This window comes from Arachis stenosperma, chromosome 9 (genome assembly GCF_014773155.1).
Source record: "Arachis stenosperma cultivar V10309 chromosome 9, arast.V10309.gnm1.PFL2, whole genome shotgun sequence".
Taxonomy (NCBI): Eukaryota; Viridiplantae; Streptophyta; class Magnoliopsida; order Fabales; family Fabaceae; genus Arachis; species Arachis stenosperma.
In genome coordinates, this window is record NC_080385.1 from 58,609,843 (window position 1) to 58,624,698 (window position 14,856).

Genomic DNA, 14,856 nt, shown 5'->3' on the forward strand with positions numbered 1-14,856 from the left:
ACACCAAACTTAGAGTTTGGTTGTGGCCTCCCAACACCAAACTTAGAGTTTGACTGTGGGGGCTCTGTTTGTCTCTGAATTGAGAGAAGCTCTTCATGCTTCCTCTCCATGGTAACAGAGGGATATCCTTGAGCCTTAAACACAAAGGATTCTTCATTCACTTGAATGATCAGTTCACCTCCATCAACATCAATCACAGCTTTTGCTGTGGCTAGGAAGGGTCTGCCAAGGATGATAGATTCATCCATGCACTTCCCAGTCTCTAGGACTATGAAATCAGTAGGGATGTAATGGTCTTCAATCTTAACCAAAACATTCTCTACAAGTCCATGAGCTTGTTTTCTTGAGTTGTCTGCCATCTCTAGTGAGATTCTTGCAGCTTGTACCTCAAAGATCCCTAGCTTCTCCATTACAGAGAGAGGCATGAGGTTTACACTTGACCCTAAGTCACACAGGGCCTTCTTGAAGGTCATGGTGCCTATGGTACAAGGTATGGAAAACTTCCCAGGATCTTGTCTCTTTTGAGGTAATTTCTGCCTAGACAAGTCATCCAGTTCTTTGGTGAGCAAAGGAGGTTCATCCTCCCAAGCCTCATTTCCAAATAACTTGTCATTTAGCTTCATGATTGCTCCAAGGTATTTAGCAACTTGCTCTTCAGTGACATACTCATCCTCTTCAGAGGAGGAATACTCATCAGAGCTCATGAAAGGCAGAAGTAAGTCCAATGGAATCTCTATGGTCTCTTTTTGAGCCTCAGATTCCCATAGTTCCTCATTGGGGAACGCATTGGAGGTCAGTGCACGCCCATTGAGGCCTCCCTCAGTGGCGTCCACTTCCTCTCTTCCCTCTCTAGATTCGGCCATGGTTATGGCTTTGCACTCTCCTTTTGGATTTTCTTCTGTATTGCTTGGAAGAGTACTTGGAGGGAGTTCAGTAATTTTCTTGCTCAGCTGTCCCACTTGTGCCTCCAAATTCCTAATGGAGGACCTTGTTTCAGTCATGAAACTTTGAGTGGTTTTGATTAGATCAGAGACCATGGTTGCTAGGTCAGAGGGGTTCTGTTTAGCATTCTCTGTCTGTTGCTGAGAAGATGATGGAAAAGGCTTGCCATTGCTAAACCTGTTTCTTCCACCATTATTGTTATTGAAACCTTGTTGAGGTCTCTCTTGATTCTTCCATGAGAAATTTGGGTGATTTCTCCATGAAGAATTATAAGTGTTTCCATAGGGTTCTCCTAGGTAATTCACCTCTTCCATTGAAGGGTTCTCAGGATCATAAGCTTCTTCTTCAAATGAAGCATCCTTAGTACTGCTTGGTGCATTTTGCATTCCAGACAGACTTTGAGAAATCAAATTGACTTGTTGAGTCAATATCTTGTTCTGAGCCAGTATGGCATTCAGAGCATCAATCTCAAGAACTCCTTTCTTCTGACTAGTCCCATTGTTCACAGGATTCCTTTCAGAAGTGTACATGAATTGGTTATTTGCAACCATTTCAATGAGCTCTTGAGCTTCTGTAGGCGTCTTCTTCAGATGAAGAGATCCTCCAGCAGAGCTATCCAAAGACATCTTGGACAGTTCAGAGAGACCATCATAGAAAATACCTATGATGCTCCATTCAGAAAGCATGTCAGATGGACATTTTCTGATTAATTGTTTGTATCTTTCCCAAGCTTCATAGAGGGATTCTCCATCCTTCTGTCTGAAGGTTTGGACTTCCACTCTAAGCTTACTCCATTTTTGAGGTGGAAAGAACTTTGCCAAGAAGGCATTGACTAGCTTTTCCCAAGAGTCCAGGCTTTTTTTAGGTTGTGAGTCCAACCATATTCTAGCTCTGTCTCTTACAGCAAAAGGGAATAGCATCAGTCTGTAGACCTCAGGGTCAACCCCATTAGTCTTGACTGTGTCACAGATTTGCAAGAACTCAGCCAAAAACTGATGAGGATCTTCCATTGGAAGTCCATGGAACTTGCAATTCTGTTGCATTAGAGAAACTAATTGAGGCTTAAGCTCAAAGTTGTTTGCTCCAATGGCAGGGATAGAGATGCTTCTCCCATAGAAATTGGGAGTAGGTGCAGTAAAGTCACCCAGCACCTTCCTTGCATTGTTGGCATTGTTGCTGTTTTCGGCTGCCATGTCTTCTTCTTCTTTGAAGAATTCGGTTAGGTTCTCTACACAGAGTTGTGCCTTAGCTTCTCTTAGCTTTCGCTTCAAGGTCCTTTCAGGTTCAGGGTCAGCTTCAACAAGAATGCCTTTGTCTTTGTTCCTGCTCATATGAAAGAGAAGAGAACAAGAAAATGTGGAATCCTCTATGTCACAGTATAGAGATTCCTTGAGGTGTTAGAGGAAAAGAAAAGTAGAAGACAGAAGTAGAAAATTCGAACTTATCAAAGAAGATGGAGTTCGAATTTTGCATTAAGGAATAGTGTTAGTCCATAAATAGAAGGATGTGAGAAGAAGGGAAGTAATTTTCGAAAATTAAGTAAAAGATTTTGAAAACCTTTTTGAAAAACACTAATTGATTTTCGAAAATGAAAGTGGAAAAGAAATCAAGTGAGTTTTGAAAAAGATTTTGAAATTAGAAATTAAAAAGATTTGATTGAAAACTAATTTGAAAAAGATGTGATTGAGAAGATATGATTTGAAAAACATTTTTTTAAAAAAAAAGATTTGATTTGAAAACAATTTTAAAAGATATGATTTTAAAAATTAATGACTTGCCTAACAAGAAAAGATATGATTCAAACATTAAACCTTTCTCAACAGAAAAGGCAACAAACTTGAGATGTTCAATCAAATCATTAATTGTTAGTAAGTATCTTTGAAAAAGGAAAGAAATTAATTTTGAAAACATTTGATTGAAATGATATGATTTGAAAAAGATTTGATTTTGAAAAACTTTGAAAACTTGAAAAAAAATTGATTTGAAAAACAAAATCTTCCCCCTTGTGCCATCCTGGCGTTAAACGCCCAGAATGGTATCCATTTTGGCGTTTAACGCCCAAAATGCTACCTTCTTGGGCGTTAAACGCCCAACCAGGTACCCTGGTTGGCGTTTAAACGCCAGTCTATCCTTCTTCACTGGGCGTTTTGAACGCCCAGCTTTTCTGTGTAATTCCTCTGCTGCATGTTCTGAATCTTCAGTTCCCTGTACTATTGACTAGAAAATAGAACCAAGATCAAATAAACAAGGCATGCAAGACACCAAACTTAAAATTAAACACTAGACTCAAACAAGAAACATAAAATATTTTTGGTTTTTATGATTTTGTAAAATTTTTTTTTGTGCTTTTTCGAAAATTATATGGAAATAGAAAGTAAAGGTTTCAGAATTCTTAATTTGGATTCCAGGAATCATTGCAATGCTAGTCTAAGACTCCGGTCCAGGAATTAGACATGGCTTCACAGCCAGCCAAGCTTTCAAAGAAAGTTTCGGTCCAAAACACTAGACATGGCCAATGGCCAGCCAAGCCTTAGCAGATCATTGCTCCAATAGCAAGATTGATAGAGATCAACAAGCTATTGTGATGATTAGTTGAAACCTCGGTCCAATGAAATTAGACATGGCTTCTCAGCCAGCCAGACTTCAATAGATCATCATAAAACACTAGAATTTATTCTCAAGAACTCTGAAGAAAAATACCTAATCTAAGCAACAAGATGAACCGTCAGTTGTCCATACACAGAAACAATCCCCGGCAACGGCGCCAAAAACTTGGTGCACGAAGTTGTGATCAATATTTTTTTAATACACAAAACAATCCCCGGTAATGGCTCCAAAGACTTGGTGCTCAATACCATGGCATAAACACAACTTCGCACAACTAACCAGCAAGTGCACTGGGTCGTCCAAGTAATACCTTACGTGAGTAAGGGTCGACCCCACGGAGATTGTTGGTATAAAGCAAGCTATGGTCACCTTGTAAATCTCAGTCAGGCAGACTCAAATGGGTATAGTGATAAACGAATAAAGCATAAAGATAAAGATAGAGATACTTATGTATATCATTGGTGAGAGCTTCAGATAAGCGAATGAAGATGCCTTCCCTTCCGTCTCTCTGCTTTCCTACTGTCTTCATCCAATCCTTCTTACTCCTTTCCATGGCAAGCTTATGCAAGGGTTTCACCGTTGTCAGTGGCTACCTCCCATCCTCTCAGTGAAAACGTCGCCTATGCTCTGTCACAGCATGGGTAATCAGCTGTCGGTTCTCGGTCAGGCCGGAATAAAATCCATCGATTCTTTTGCGTCTGTCACTAACGCCCCGCCTGCTAGGAGTTTGAAGCACGTCACAGTCATTCAATCATTGAATCCTACTCAGAATACCACAGACAAGGTTAGACCTTCCGGATTCTCTTGAATGCCACCATCAGTTCTCGCCTATACCACGAAGATTCCGGTTAAAGAATCCAAGAGATAAACACTAGAGCCTTGGTTGCTTGTAGAACAAGAGTGGTTGTCAGTCACTTTGTTCATAAGTGAGAATGATGATGAGTGTCACGGATCATCACATTTATCAAGTTGAAGAACAAGTGATATCTTGGACAAAGAACAAGCGGAATTGAATAGAAGAACAATAGTAATTGCATTAATACTCGAGGTACAGCAGAGCTCCACACCTTAATCTATGGTGTGTAGAAACTCCACCGTTGAAAATACATAAGAACAAGGTCTAGGCATGGCCGAATGGCCAGCCTCCAAATGATCTAAGAACTAGGTGTCCGAAGATGAAAATACAATAGTAAAAGGTCCTATATATAGAGAACTAGTAGCCTAAGGTGTACATAGATGAGTAAATGACATAAAAATCCACTTCCGGGCCCACTTGGTGTGTGCTTGGGCTGAGCAATGAAGCATTTTCGTGTAGAGACTCTTCTTGGAGTTAAACGCCAGCTTTGGTGCCAGTTTGGGCGTTTAACTCCCATTTAGGTGCCAGTTCCGGCGTTTAACGCTGGAATTTCTGTAGGTGACTTTGAACGCCGGTTTGGGCCATCAAATCTTGGGCAAAGTATGGACTATCATATATTGCTGGAAAGCCCAGGATGTCTACTTTCCAACGCCGTTGAGAGCGCGCCAATTGGGCTTCTGTAGCTCCAGCAAATCCACTTCGAGTGCAGGGAGGTTAGAATCCAACAGCATCTGCAGTCCTTTTGAGTCTCTGAATCAGATTTTTGCTCAGATCCCTCAATTTCAGCCAGAAAATATCTGAAATCACAGAAAAACACACAAACTCATAGCAAAGTCCAGAAAAGTGAATTTTAACTAAAAACTAATAAAAATATAATAAAAACTCAACTAAAACTACCAAAAACATACTAAAAACAATGCCAAAAAGCGTATAAATTATCCGCTTATCACTTGGCTAGACATAGGTAATTGAGATCACTATCCTTGTCTACAAATCAAATATTGATAATTATGAGGAACCAAGCTCATTAAGTCTACCTCCAAAATCTTTAAGTACGTATCATCTAATCCTAGGCTTGAGGTATGTCAAATGGGTTGATCAACATCAACCCATAAGGTCTAACCTCACTACTAATTAACCTAGTAGTAGGCTAGTGTCAATGGCTATCAAGTTGATCACCAAGGATTCTCAAATCACCAATTTATTGAGACCCAATAACTCAAGGTCATTCAATTCCCTTAGCCTAGGCCAAGGGTAAAGGAAACTACTCAAAAACTAGTGAAAGCATTTTAACAAACACCTAGAGTGCAAGAAAAGTAAACAACATCAATGCAAGAATTAGGAAAACCCATAACTATCACAAGCAAGAAATCAACAATAACAATGAAGATAAACATAAAAGAGCATGGAAACATAAAATTGCATTAAAGAAAAATAAGATCCAACAATTGTTCATAAACATAAAAGAGAGCAAAACAAGAAATTAACAAGAAAAACTAAGAAGATTAAAACAATAGAATACTAAAATATCAAGAGAGTTGAAATCAAAACAAGAATTGAAAGATAAATTTGAGAGTGATTAACCTAACTTTACCCTAATTTCTATCCTAAATCTAGAGAGAGGAGAGAGGCTAGATCTTAGGCAACTATGACAAATTTTATATCATTTTGAAGCCCATGCGTTAGCTTTCTAACGCAACTGGAACCGCCTCTATTGGACCTCTGTAGCTCAAGTTATGGTCGATTGAGTGCGAAGAGGTCAGGCTTGACAGCTTTACGGTTCCTTCATTTCTTCATGAGTTCTCCCACTTTGCATGCTTTTCTCCTCACTTCTTCCATCCAATACTTGCCTTATGAACCTGAGATCACTCAACAAACATATCAAGGCATCGAATGGAATTAAAGTGAATTAAATTTAGCTATTTTAGGGCCTAACAAGCATATTTTCACATTTAAGCACAAATCAAGGGAGAATTGCAAACCCATGCTATTTCATTGAATAAATGTGAGAAAAGGTGATAAAATTCTCCAAATTAAGCACAAGATATGGGGTTTATCAAATCTTCCCACACTTAAACCAAGCATGTCCTCATGCTAAGAATAAAGAAGGACAAGAAAAGGGTATGAACATTTATTCAATGCAAAGAAAACTATATGCACCTATCTATATGAATGCAACTAAATACAATATGGCTCTATACTTGGTTAGAAGTAAATCATTCCCCAAGAGCACATATGCACATGTAGGGCTAAGTAGTATAATGATTCATGAATCCTACCAATTTGAATATCAAAATAAAGCACAAATAGACTTGCATGAAGAAAGCTCATGAAAGCCGGGAATAAGGAATTGAGCATCGAACCCTCACCGGAAGTATATCCGCTCTAGTCGCTCTAGTGTATAGGGTCGATCCACTCAATTCTCTTCTAATCATGCTTTCCATGATTTGTTTTTCATCTAACAATCAATAATTATTCAATGCATGCATACATTCATCATGAGGGCTTGTTCATAGGTTGTAATAGGGCTAGGGTAAAGGTGGTGATGCATATATGGCTAAGTGAGCTTAAAATTTGCATCTTTGATTAACCTGAGCTCTCACCAAACACATATAACAACCTATACAATTCTAATACACAACCTAGCTACCCACGATTCTCACTTTTTTACATACTCATGCATTCTCTTTAATTCACATTCCATATGCATTGATTTTTATTGAACTTTAGTTTGGGGCATTTTTGTCCCCTTTTTATTTCTTTCTCATTTTTTTTTCTTTTTCTATATATATATATTTTTTTCTTTATCATCTTTTTCACATTTTTTTTGTTTTTTCAAAAGTATATACAAACATATCAATGCATATGATTTTACATATAGTGCATGAATATATACCAATTCCCAATATTTTTAACAAAAGTAAAAATTAAACTTTTACCTCAACCAATGTTCCAAGTTTCCCATACCTAAATGATACACACCCTCACTAGCCTAAGCTAATCAAAGATCCAAATCTAGGACATTTATTGTTTTTCACTTAGGGGTAGTGATGTGCTACAATTAAGAACAAAGGGGATTTAATAAGCTCAAAATTGGCAAACAATGGTTGATGAAAGGTAGGTTATTTGGGTAAGTGAGCTAAATGAAATGATGGCCTCAATCATATAAATGCATGTATACATGGAATAATGGACATAAAGAATCAAACAAATCAAAGATTACAATCATAGAAAGAGAATAATGCACACAGGAATGGAAAATAAGTGGTTATAAAATGTAACCATACAATTAGGCTCAAAACTCACATGATTGTGTTCTTAGCTCAAAAACCATGTTCCAAAATAAATTCTTCAAGCAAGTTCAACAGAAAAAAAAAATTTTCAAATTGGTAGGGTGTCATAAAATAATTTTTCTTGGAAAAGAAATCATCACCCTAACCAAGTAGTCCTAACATAAAAAGAAGTGGTAAAATATGCACAATTCTAACTAACATTCACCCTAACATGCAATGCAACAAATAACTATAAAGGAAATTAAGAATTGGTGTTGAAAAGGAAGTTGTTACCCATGGAGGTCGGTCGGACGACCTCCCCACACTTGAAGATTGCACCATCCTCGATGCATGCAAAGAAGAGCAATGTGGATGGGTTGCTACAATTGATGAGCTCCTTCAAAAGATTGTGAGGATGAACTTGTTTGTTGCCCATTAGAAGCTTTTCCATTCCTTTCCTTCTTAGTGGCCAACCTAAAAGGAGAGAAAAAGAAATAAAATTAAGCCTGCAACAAAGATATTAAAACGAAGAGAACATAGGCGGGGCTAATGCCAAATAAAAGTAGGGTTCTCACTATATGGTAGCTACAACATATAAATGAGAAGACAATATAAGCTAAGGCATATCAACTAATACTTGATGCAAGAGTAAAGTCAAAGTATAGGCAAATGGCATGAAGAGCATGTTGCATCAAGCTTAATCAACAATTGACACAAACAAGATTAGTGATAAGCATGAGAGCAATTGGTCCTATCCTAACTCAATGAAGATGAGGTACACAAACAAGGGATCATGAGTCAGGAAGGACTAAAGCATTAATCTTGCGTGTAGAGTAAATATTACAATTAATGCCAAACAAGTCTAGAAGCACCAAGATTAACCAAGAAATTCTCAATAATTGAGTAAAAGAATTCAACACCAATATTAAAATAAGAAACTTAGAAAATAGAAGGGAAAACAAGTTACAAAATAAAATTAAAATGCAATAAATGAAAACAAGCAAATGCAATAAAAGAGGATGGAAGAAAAGAATTTTTTTATTTTTCTATTTTATTTTTTTATATTTTTTATTTTTATATTTTATTTATTTATTTATTTATTTTTAGTATAGAAAAAAAAGAATTTTTCAAGAGAGGAAGAAGAAGAAAAAGGAAAAAAATAGAAACAAAGAAGAAGAAAAGAAGAAAGAAGGAGAAATGAGAAAGGAGAAAAACAAGGTGCAAATCCGCGCGCATGCGCCATGCGTGCTTATGCGCAGATGCGGTAGGGACAATCGGCGCGTACGCGCCATGCGTGCTTACGCACAGATCGCTTGGCACAAAGTAGGCACAAAGTGGGCACAACTCTCAGGTTTTAGTACTAATAGTTGTGAAACCACAACGACACGTGCGCGCACTGCGTGCGGGCGCGTGCATTGTACAATTAGCATTAAGGACGCGTATGCGCCAGGTGCACGTATGCGCGGGTTGACTTGTGCTCCAGGCATGGTGCTGGCGCAATGTAGGCACAACTCTCGGGTCAATGTATGGAGGGATGAAATTTTTCAATCCATGCGTACGCGCACATGGCGCGCCCGCGTGGATGGTCGAAAATGCTTGAGGCGTGCGTACGCACCAGGTGCGCGCACGCGTAGGTTGATGCTCTGTTTTTCAAGATTTTTCATGTTCTTGCACCAATCCAAGCATTCCAAACCTCCAAACAGCTACCCAAACACCATAAAATCTTATTTAACATAATAGACTACCAAATAGACTCAACAAACTACTCTAAATATGAATTTAAACTAATTCTACCAATATTTACAAAAGAGAAAATGAAAAGAGTTTACCATGGTAGAGTGTCTCCCACCTAGCACTTTTGTTTATTGTCCTTAAGTTGGACTTATGGGAAGCTCATTGTCATGGTGGCTTATACTTGTATTCATCCTTGAATCTCCAAGGATGCTTTCTCTTCAATTGGTTGTCAGAATTTCCAACCATCCTCATCAAGCTTGGGGGAAGTTCTTCCCAAGATATGAGCTTCCAAAATTGGTCTTCATGTTGTGATCCGGGATCCCATATCTTATTTTCACACCCATCTTATAGTTGATCATCATGATTCCACTTGGGTGGTTTAGCCTTAGAATTCTCAAAGAGGCCTCCAAACAACTTTCTAGACCCATACAATTTAGCTCTACACCAAACCTTGCAATCAAACTTTGAGCATTCAACCATCATGAACCTAGAGTGATGTTTTCAACCACTACACAACTCTCTCTTACTCTTCAATCCACAAAGAGCTCTAAGTTGACCATCATTTTCAATCAAACCATATTCAAGTGAGAAAGCAAAGCTTAGTGGTAAGAATTTTACCCACTTGAATGTTGTGTTGGATGATGGTGACTTAAAAAAGGGGACCTCCCCACACTTAGCCAATGTGAGATCCATTCCCTTGTGCTCTTCCCTTGTAACTTCCACCTTTTTACAACTTTCCTCAACTTCAACCTCTTCCTCTTGGTGGCTCTCTTCCAATTCAATCTTTTCTTCATTGCTCACCAAGGGCATGGGAGGTGATGTATCTTCTTCTTTGACCTCAATTTCAAGCCCAATGGGAGAGGATTCAATTGTAGATAGGAACTCCTCAATGATTGAATCCATCTCTTGATGATTGAATCCATCTCTTGATCAACCTCTTCAAAGTCTTCAATCAAGATATGCTTTGGGGGTTGTACACCCTCCTCAACATCAATATCAAGTATCTCGGAAGAGGGCTCTCTAATGCTACATTCCCGTGGACTTCCAACATCTCCTAGGTCTTCAACCACTTGTTTCGGCTCAATTGTCTTAACTTCCTCCCCTTTTGACAATTCTTGTTTTAACTCCTCTTCTCCACCTTGAAGTTCTAAACTCACTCCCTCACTAGGCTCCTTGGTTACTTCTCCACATTCATCAATGGGAGTGCCTTGGTTGCTTAGGCTTAGTCGGGAGGAGGCCATATTGCTAACGGCTTCCACTAGGATAGCCATCTTGGCTCCTAGCTCCTTAAACTCCTTTTCTATCCCCTCTTGTTTCCTTTGGATATGAGAGTCAAGATCTCTTAGTTCTAGCATGAGGGCTTCATTGAAAGGTGATGGTGGAAGAGAAGGTTCATTGTTTGGGAGGAAGGTTTCATAATTGGAAGTTGGTTCATCTTGGTAAGGGTATGAAGGTAGTGTATATTGAGGTGGTTCTTGAGAGTAATTGTGTTAGAATGGTGGTGGTTCCATGTGAGGTTCAAATGGTTCATAAGGTGGTTGGTATGGTGGAGAGGGATTAGGATCTGATGAGCGGATAATTTATACGCTTTTCGGCATTGTTTTTAGGAAGTTTTTAACAGGATATAGTTACTTTTAGGGATGTTTTCATTAGTTTTTATGCTAAATTCACATTTCTGGACTTTACCATGAGTTTGTGCATTTTTCTGTGATTTCAGGTATTTTCTGGCTGAAATTGAGGGACCTGAGCAAAACTCTGATAAAAGGCTGACAAAGGACTGCTGATGCTGTTGGATTCTGACCTCCCTGCACTCAAAATGGATTTTCTAGAGATACCAAGCTCCAAATGGCGCGCTCTTAACGGCGTTGGAAAATAGACATCCAGAGCTTTCTAGCAATATATAATAGTCGATACTTTATTCGAGATTAGACGATGTAAACTGGCATTCAACGCCAGTTCCATGTTGCATTCTAGAGTCAAACGCCAGAAACACGTCACGAACCAGAGTTGAACGCCAAAAATACGTTACAACTTGGCGTTCAACTCCAAAAGAAGCCTCTGCATGTGTAAAGCTTAAGCTCAGCCCAAGCACACACCAAGTGGGCCCCAGAAGTGAATTTTTGCATCAATTACTTACTTTTGTAAACCCTAGTAGCTAGTCTAGTATAAATAGGACATTTTACTATTGTATTCAGTGTCTTTTGACCACGTTACATCTTTGGTCTGGATTTTCTTCCATTATTCATCTTAGGAGACTATTGATCATGTTTTGGGGGCTGGCCATTCGGTCATGCCTGAACCTTCATCACTTATGTATTTTCAACGGTGGAGTTTCTACACACCATAGATTAAGGGTGTGGAGCTTTACTGTACCTCGAGTTTTAATGTAATTACTACTATCTTTTATTCAAATTCAATCTTATTTCTGTTCTAAGATACTACTCGTACTTCAACCTGATGGATGTGATGATCTGTGACACTCATCATCATCCGTCCCTATGAACACGTGCCTGACAACCACTTCCGTTCTACAAGCGAAAGCTAGAGTGTGTATCTCTTGGATTCCTGATGCACAACGCATGGTTGCCCTCGCCTGACAACTGAACCTTCCATTCCGTGAGATTAGAGTCGTTGTGGTATAAGCTTGAATTGATGGCGGCATTCATGAGAATCCGAAAAGTCTAAACCTTGTCTGTGGTATTCTGAGTAGAATTCCGGGATTGAATGACTGTGACGAGCTTCAAACTCACGATTGTTGGGCGTCATGACAAACGCAAAAGAATCAAGGGATTCTACTCTGACATGATCGAGAACCGACAGATGATTAGCCGTGCCGTGACAGAGCATTCGGACCTTTTTCACTGAGAGGATGGGATGTAGCCATTGACAACGGTGATGCCCTTCATATAGCTTGCCATGGAAAGGAGTAAGAAGTATTGGATGAAGGCAGTAGGAAAGCAGAGATTTAGAAGGAGAACAGCATCTTCATATGCCTATATGAAATTCCCATCGATGATCTACATAAGTATTTCTATCTTTATTTTTAGTTTATTTATTATTATTATTCGAAAACTCCATAACCATTTATTATTCGCCTGACTGAGATTTACAAGATGACCATAGCTTGCTTCATACCAACAATCTCCGTGGGATCGACCCTTACTCACGTAAGGTTTATTACTTGAGTCAATTTATTGTGTTTGTTGTTTGAGTCTTGAGTCAATTTATAAGTTTGGTGTCAATTGCATATTCATCTTGTTCTTGCAATTTTTGAAAACTCATGCATTCATAGTGTTCTTCATGATCTTCAAGTTGTTCTTGGTAAGTCTTCTTGTTTGATCTTGATGTTTTCTTGTTTTGTATCTTTTGTTGTTTTTCATGTGCATTTTTGCATTCATAGTGTCTAAACATTAAAGATTTCTAAGTTTGGTGTCTTGCATGTTTTCTTTGCATTAAAAATTTTTCAAAAATATGTTCTTGATGTTCATCATGATCTTCAAAATGTTCATTCATAGTGTTCTTGCATGCATTATGTGTTTGATCCAAAATTTTCATGTTTTGGGTCATATTTGTGTTTTTCTCTCTCATCATTAAAAATTCAAAAAATAAAAAAAATATCTTTTTCTTTTTTCTCTCAAAATTTTGAAAATTTGAGTTGACTTAGTCAAAATTTTTAAAATTAGTTATTTCTTGTAAGTGAAGTCAAATTTTCAATTTTAAAAATCTTATCTTTTTCAAAACTTTTTCAAAAATCAAATCTTTTTCATTTTTCTTATTAATTTTCGAAAATTCTTTGAAAAAAATTTTCAAAAATCTTTTTCTAATTTTATCTTTATTTTCAAAAATTATGCTAACAATTAATCTGATTGATTCAAAAATTTGAAGTTTGTTACTTTCTTGTTAAGAAAGGTTCAATCTTTAAATTCTAGAATCATATCTTTTAGTTTCTTGTTAGTCAAGTAATCAATTTCAATTTTAAAAATTAAATCTTTTTTTATCATATCTTTTATATCATATCTTTTTCAAAATTTTATCTTTTATATCATATCTTTTGAATTTTTGTTTATTTTTTATCTTTTTCAAAACCACCTAACAACTTTTCTCTCTCTAATTTTTGAAAATATCTCCCTCTTTTTCAAAAAAATTCTTTTTAATTAATTAATTATCTTAAATTTTAATTTTAATTTTATTTCCCTCTTAATTTTCGAAAATCATTGACTCCTTTTCAAAATTATTTTCGAAAACTTCTGTCTCTCATCTTATTCTATTTATTTATTCATTTACTAACACTTCTTTTCATCTCAAATCACTGCTCCTATCCTCACCCTTATGTTTGGATTATTCATTCTTCTTCACTCTTATTCCCTTTCTTCTTCTACTAACATAAAGGAATCTCTATACTGTGACATAGAGGATTCCTCTTCCTTTTCTTTTCTCTTCTTTCTCATATGAGCAGGAACAAGGAAAAAGGCATTCTTGTTGAAGCTGATCCGGAACCTGAAAGGACTCTGAAGAGGAAACTAAGAGAAGCCAAATTACAACAATCCAGAGACAACCTTACTGAAATTTTCGAACAAGAAAAGGAGATGGCAGCCGAACCCAACAACAATAATGTAAGAAGGATGCTTGGTGATTATACTACACCTACTTCCAAGTTTGATGGAAGAAGCATCTCAATTCCTGCCATTGGAGCAAACAATTTTGAGCTGAAACCTCAACTAGTTGCTCTAATACAACAAAAATGCATGTTTCATGGACTTCCATCAGAAGATCCCTACCAGTTTTTAATTGAGTTCTTACAGATATGTGAGACTTTTAAGACTAACAGAGTAGATCCTGAAGTCTACAGGTTCATGCTTTTCCCTTTTACTATAAGGGACAAAGCTAGAACATGGTTGGACTCACAACCTAAGGATAGCCTGGACTCTTGGGATAAGTTGGTCATGGCCTTCTTGGTTAAATTCTTTCCTCCTCAAAAGCTGAGCAAGCTTAGAGTGGATGTTCAGACCTTCAAGCAAAAAGATGGTGAATCCCTCTATGAAGCTTGGGAAAGATATAAGTAGATGACCAAAAAATGTCCTTCTGACATGTTTTCAGAATGGACCATGATAGATATATTCTATTATGGTCTGTCTAAGTTCTCTAACATGTCACTGGACCACTCTGCAGGTGGATCCATTCACCTAAAAAAAAGCCTGCAGAAGCTCAGGAACTTATTGAAATGGTTGCAAATAACCAATTCATGTACACTTCTGAGAGGAATTCCGTGAGTAATGGGACGCCTCAGAGGAAGGAAGTTCTTGAAATTGATGCTCTGAATGCCATATTGGCTCAGAACAAAATGTTGACTAAGCAAGTTGATGAGCGGATAATTTATACGCTTTTTGGCATTGTTTTTAGGTAGTTTTTAGTAAGATCAAGCTACTTTAGGGATGTTTTCATTAG

The 14,856-nt window shown here is 37.6% G+C and overlaps 2 non-coding genes across 2 annotated transcripts; one reads left to right on the plus strand and one right to left on the minus strand.

The window, feature by feature from the left end:
* Window positions 1-1,626: 1,626 nt before the first annotated feature.
* On the plus strand, window positions 1,627-1,730 carry LOC130952215 (small nucleolar RNA R71). Its single transcript, XR_009074395.1, has one exon. It is a non-coding gene; the product is annotated as a small nucleolar RNA R71 (small nucleolar RNA).
* A 12,666-nt stretch (window positions 1,731-14,396) lies between these two features.
* Window positions 14,397-14,500, minus strand: LOC130952520 (small nucleolar RNA R71). The gene has a single exon (XR_009074700.1). It is a non-coding gene; the product is annotated as a small nucleolar RNA R71 (small nucleolar RNA).
* Window positions 14,501-14,856: the final 356 nt, after the last annotated feature.